Consider the following 6,000-nt stretch of genomic DNA (forward strand, 5'->3'; position numbering starts at 1 on the left):
TTCCGTGTCAGAGCAGCTTCATTTAGCTACACCGAGTCTATATTAACGTAAGCTATTAGGCTTAACTGGACCTCAAGGTCCTTTTGGCTAAGATAGATGCCACAGTTCAGGTTAAGTCAGTCACTGTGGATTGTTGTCGGCACTCTGAATTCATCAGCGATTGTAGTGTGTGTCAGTTGCGTGTGTTATGTGTTCCAAATGTCTACATTGGATTCTAGTCAGTCTGGTTATCTCAAGCTTTATATGTTAACAATCCGTGTTGCGTGTTGGGTTTGGAAATAGGGCTGTTGTGTCGCAAATGCCAGGGCTGTTTTTTGATCCCAGTCCGCCCCTGCCAGTGGTTGACCATTTCAAATATCTAGGTTTATCAATCTATCCATCACTACAAACTACAATACCTTATAATTATAACTCTACCTTGAAACAAGTGGAGACGGATCTGGAGCGCTGGTCATCTATTCCCAACTCTTTCCGATCTAGAGTTTCCATTATTAAGATGAACATCTTGCCCCGGGTTAACTTCTGTAGTGCTATGCTCCCCTTGGCTCCACCTGCTGGACACTGGGACAAATTACATAAATTGGTCTCCAGGTATGTCTGGAAAGGGAAACGCCCACGGATGAAAATGTCCACTCTGCAGAAACACACATCCTCTGGTGGTCTTGGATTGCCTAATTTCCAGTTTTATTTTTGGTCAACAACCCTTCGTGCTCTTCACACCTGGCTCAACCCAGATGCACAAGTAGCCTGGCGATCTCTGGAGGAGAAGTTGGTGAGCCCACATAGGCTTCAGGATGTTATCTGGATGTTATCTGGTATTATTATTATTATTATTATTATTATTATTATTATTATTATTATCTATTCTAACATTCCTCTCAAAACCTGTAAATCCAAGTTTGGCCCTTTAATCTCTCATCTTGTCGCCACATGGAGAACTGTAGAAATGCAGGCCAACATTCATCTGAAGTTCCATCCTTACATTCCGTTATTTAATAACTTTGCCATTTGCTCAGGAGGTCGCCCCATTTCCTTCCCTCAGTGGAGTGGAAAAGGGGTTTACACCCTATCTGACATCACTGTAGGTAATGAATTTAGATCATTTCAAGACCTGCAATCTCACTTTAATTTACCTGGCACCTCTTTCTTTTTCTACCTCCAGCTCCGCAGTGCCCTACGGGCATACGGAGTCCCCTGGGGAGAAGACTTGAAGGTACATCCCATCCACAAAATGTTTGTTGGTAAACCTACCACAGCCTTAGTCTCTAACCTTTACACACTTATGATCAAATGTGCAGATATCCCTCTACAAATTAACTTGCGTTGGAGCCATGACCTTTCTATCTCACCATCTACAATCAATTGGACTACGGTTTGGACTAAGATCAACTTAGCATCTCGCAACCCCAATCATCAGATGATTCACTATAACTTTGCACACAGGCTATACTGTACACCCCGCAAACTTTTTTTGATGAAATTAACACCCTCGCCAAACTGTCAGTTATGCTCACACAACAGGAACTTTCATCCATAGGGTGTGGGATTGCCCTGGTGTTAAATCATTCTGGGGTATGGCCATCAATAAGATGTCTGAGTTTCTTGGGTCCTCTATCCCCTGCTCCCCAATAATTCTACTACTGAATGATTTTACCAGTTTAAATGTATCAATGATGCACCAACGCTGGCTTCTGGTAGGCCTCACAGCCGCCAAAAAACTGGTAGCTCAGAGGTGGAAAGACCCCCATGACTTGTCCTATCAGCATTGGTTAAACACTGTGTTAGATCTAGCCAAACTAGAAAGGTCCGTGGCCAGCATGCATGGCGCTCAAGAAAATAATATTAGTTTATGGACTTCCTTTATAGAATGTATGCAGAGGTGATATGCATAACTTATGGTTATTCCACTAGTATGATATTTATTTTATTTTATTTATTTTTCTCTTTTTCCTTCTCTTCCATTTTCCTTTCTTTATTCTCTTCTTTCAAAGGCCATTCATTATGTTTATAACATTATAGTACTAAAATACTATTATAATAATCTTAAATAGGCTACTATTAATAATTGTAATGGTGTGGGTATTGATATTTGAATATTATAGTATTTAATGTTTTATGTTTATCCTATTATGTTTATTTACTTTATTTGGTGGCATTTATGTTGAGCTGGTTTAAATCCTTCTTGAGGGTTTTTGGGCGGAGTAAGACCTTGGTGTGGGAGGGTGGGTAGGGGGAATGTATGCAGGTATGAATGTTGTGTATTTTGGTAATTGTTTTGTCATTGTCCTTTGTGTGTTTGTACATCAAATAAAAATAAAAAATTGATCACAAAAAAAAATCTACGGCGAGGATGAGCATTGTGCAACAATTATGCTACTACTACTAGCTATAGTGCAGCAATTATCTCATTCATTGCTCTATTGTTGTGGGGCATTCCTTCACAATGTAGGCTATAGGTGAACAAATATGAAACCAAGGAAGCTTGTTTTCTTTGTTAAATTGTTTATTCTTGAACAAGGTGTGACTATCAACAAGTCTCAAAGTTGCAACATATGATAATTAGGAACTTGAAGTTGACACAGTATGATAAAGCTTTGTGAAACATCATAATGGAAATTGAGTGAAGGTATATTGAGTATAAATAACAATCACTCTAGTTCATGTCCTTTTATGTTGAAAACCCCCCCAACAACATTAGTGCTGGCCGTATCTGTTTACGTATTCATTCGTTCGTTCGTTTACATATTCATTAATTCATTCATATTCAATGTTTTCAGTCACAAATATTCATAAATATTCAGACATATTTCATGTCTCTTAATCAATCCCTCCTCCCTCCTTTCACAGAGCTGGTGCTCTATCATTCCAGAAAGCACATCACTGAATTCATCAGTTTGGTGATCTTTTGGTGGTCCGCCACCAGCAGTGAATCGCTCTCTTCTGGCTTCTGCACTCTGTTTTTTTAAAGTCAGTTTGATGTTCTTCCAGAGAGTCTATAAAAGCAGATGTCATTCAATATGAATTATCTTACACAAATATGATTATTTTTTTAATTTAACCTTTATTTATCCAGAGAAGTCACACTGAGATTTGCATCTCTTTTACAGGTGAGCCGAGGCCAAAAAAAGCAGCAAATAAGAAGTGAAATGCTGATAATCTCATGAAGAGATGAATGAAGATCTCACCTGAAGTTGCTGTACTGTTCGTTTTGTTACTTGTTCATTTGCATTAAATTCACTGCTAATTGCAATCCAACTACTCTTCTTCTTTTGCTCGGTAGCAGCAGTATGGTTTTTACTTTCAATGATTGGATGGTTTGATGCAATTTGTTTTAGTAGCGTCTTTTCCAACTCAGTGTAGTTCTTTGAACGAATTCTGGTTGCCACTGCCATTGTTCCATCTCAAGATCCACATCAGTCACATCAGTTTCTTACATATTTTTCTGACAATTAAGATAAAACCATTTGCTTTCAAAATAAAAGCTCCTGGTATTGTTTTCTATCAATGTTCTCACTAAAAATTGTGTTTTCTGTTCCATTCCGGGTTTTCATGGGGACCATTGTTAGGGCTTTCACACCGGCAAAGAACCGTGCCGGTTCGCTTTCGAAAACCTCTGAACCTTGGTGCTGTCTGGCGAACGAGCCCGCGTTTTGATTGATTGATTGAAACATTTTATTAGAAGATTTGCAGAAGTAGGTACATGAAAGTACATATTACATACAAGGTCAACTAACAGGATAAAAACCCAAGAAAGCCACTGGCTTATTTCAATTGGGGTCCTTGATACTCAATTAATCGTTACATGTAAGACAGACAAAAAACTAGTACTATCTACAAGATAATACAGACAAATAACTAGTACTATCTACAAGATAAACATACATCCAACATGGGAAGAACAATACAACAAAACATAAGGTATGTACAGCGGGTAGGACAGGTGGGGACATACACCACAGGTGGGGGCGGGGGACAAAACACGAAGTATGTACAGTGGGTAGTTCGGGCAGGGGGACAGACGTGTGGTGGCCTGGGAAAACCCGTCGGATGTCGCTGGCGTTCGTTTGTGGCAAAGAGCAAAAATAGATGGAAATCGCGATTTTGGCGATTTTGATATTATGTGGTATTCTAGTACTTTGAACTCCATACTACATTATGGTGAATAAACATTTTAAGAAAACAAAAGAGAAAGTACTTATTTTTATGTTTTTGTGGTGGGTAGTTTGTCTGCATCACAAGCAGACAAACGAGACCGGCCGATCTGCATAGGCTCCTCCCCCGACCCGGAGGAGAAAGGGGTCGGGGGCAGCATGGGGGCAGTATTTCTCATCTTTCACTTTTTTTGACATGATACATTAAAATGCTCATAACTTTTTAAAATAAAGGGCTATCTCAGTCATTCAACCAGTTATGAATAGCTGAGAACTTCTAATTTATGGAAATATTAAAAAATGAAAATGTCAAAATGCCACCATGTGAAGGGTTTTCCCAGGCCACCACACATATAATATGTACAATGGGTAGTTCGGGCGGGGGGACAAAACAACAAGTATGTACAGTGTGTGGTCATGGTGGGGAAGGGGGGGGTACAAAAACACCAGTAGATTTAGGCGGGGGGGAGGGGGGGGGGGCGACATAATAACATTGCGTTTGCTCAGAGTGTAGACCAGGTAGGGGGATGAGGATTGGGGGATGGGGGGGGGTTGTCCATTGTTCCACGGTTTCGGTAGAGAGTCTCCGGGTGGTGGGGGAGGGGGGGTCGTCGCCGGGTGGGGGAGGGAGGGGGGAGGGGGGGTCGTCGCCGACTGAAGCCTTTGGTCGTGTAAGCCTGTCTAACCTCGCTGCAGCTCCGGGCTTTCATCTCCCCTCCAGACAAGGACAGCAGCACAGAGAAAGTGAACCACAATACCACGTTCATACCAGTGTAACCTGAACCATCCGTGTCATCAACGCTGGGTGATGAAGGGGCGGGATAAACAAAACAATTCACAACTAGATGGCAGCTACTTCACTGGAAAAGAGGATAATATCTTCCACTACTACAGTATCTGAAATAAACACAATTTTCTGTGAAACAAAACAAAAGACACTTTCTATATGCGTTCTTTTACTAATCAGCTGCTCCATTACTGGAATAGAAATGGCTTACGAAATTCGCGTTCGCGCATGTCCGCGCGCGTGTGTGTGTTTGCTGAGCATGTGAGGAAGATAGAGAGAATAATGACACTTTTTATATTGTTTTTGATCACTAATGATTAGATTTAGATTAGATTACATTTTGTCTACTTCCTCCTTGCTGGTCTCTGCAGCCTAGAATAGGACACACCCACTGACGACGTGACTGTTCTACGTTTTGGTTCGCGCTTGAGAACCACTATTTTTTGGTGCCCGCTGCGAACCAACTTTTCAGGTTCCGAACCAATTGAGCTTCGGTCTGAACGCCCAGGCCGGTTCCAGACTTGGTTCGCGAACCGGCACGGTTCTTTGCCGGTGTGAAAGCCCTATGTATGAACTAGCCTGGCTCCGCCTCCCTCAAATGAGGCCTAATCCAGGTGTTTGCAATAAGGCTTACTCCAGGACTCCATAGTCTCCGATTTACTAAGCCACAGTTGAGATACTTTCATGCAAGCGGCTTAAATTACCTAGTTTAACTAGTCAAGATTAGGCCTAGTCCTGTCTTTATTTAAGCCCTGTCTGAGCAACCGGCCCTATGTCATGTTGGTCAAATTATATGAGATTTGGTTGGAGGTAGTAAATTTCATTCACAAGGTTTGGCAAGAAAACATGAACATAAAACAAACAAAAAATCCCCAGTGAAGGATCATGTGGTCAGTGTGACCAGGTCATCACTAGAGGCCACTCCCTAGTTCCCATGGATCTAGGATCAATTTACCAACCACAAATAAGTATTATCCTTTAGCGTTCACGGGGAAAACCCAAAACTGACCCTAGATCAGTGTCAGTGACTTCATCTCACTACGAGGAAGTCCTTGGTCTTAT

The sequence above is a fragment of the Nansenia antarctica genome (genome assembly GCF_963989245.1).
Source record: "Nansenia antarctica genome assembly, chromosome: 1".
Taxonomy (NCBI): Eukaryota; Metazoa; Chordata; class Actinopteri; order Argentiniformes; family Microstomatidae; genus Nansenia; species Nansenia antarctica.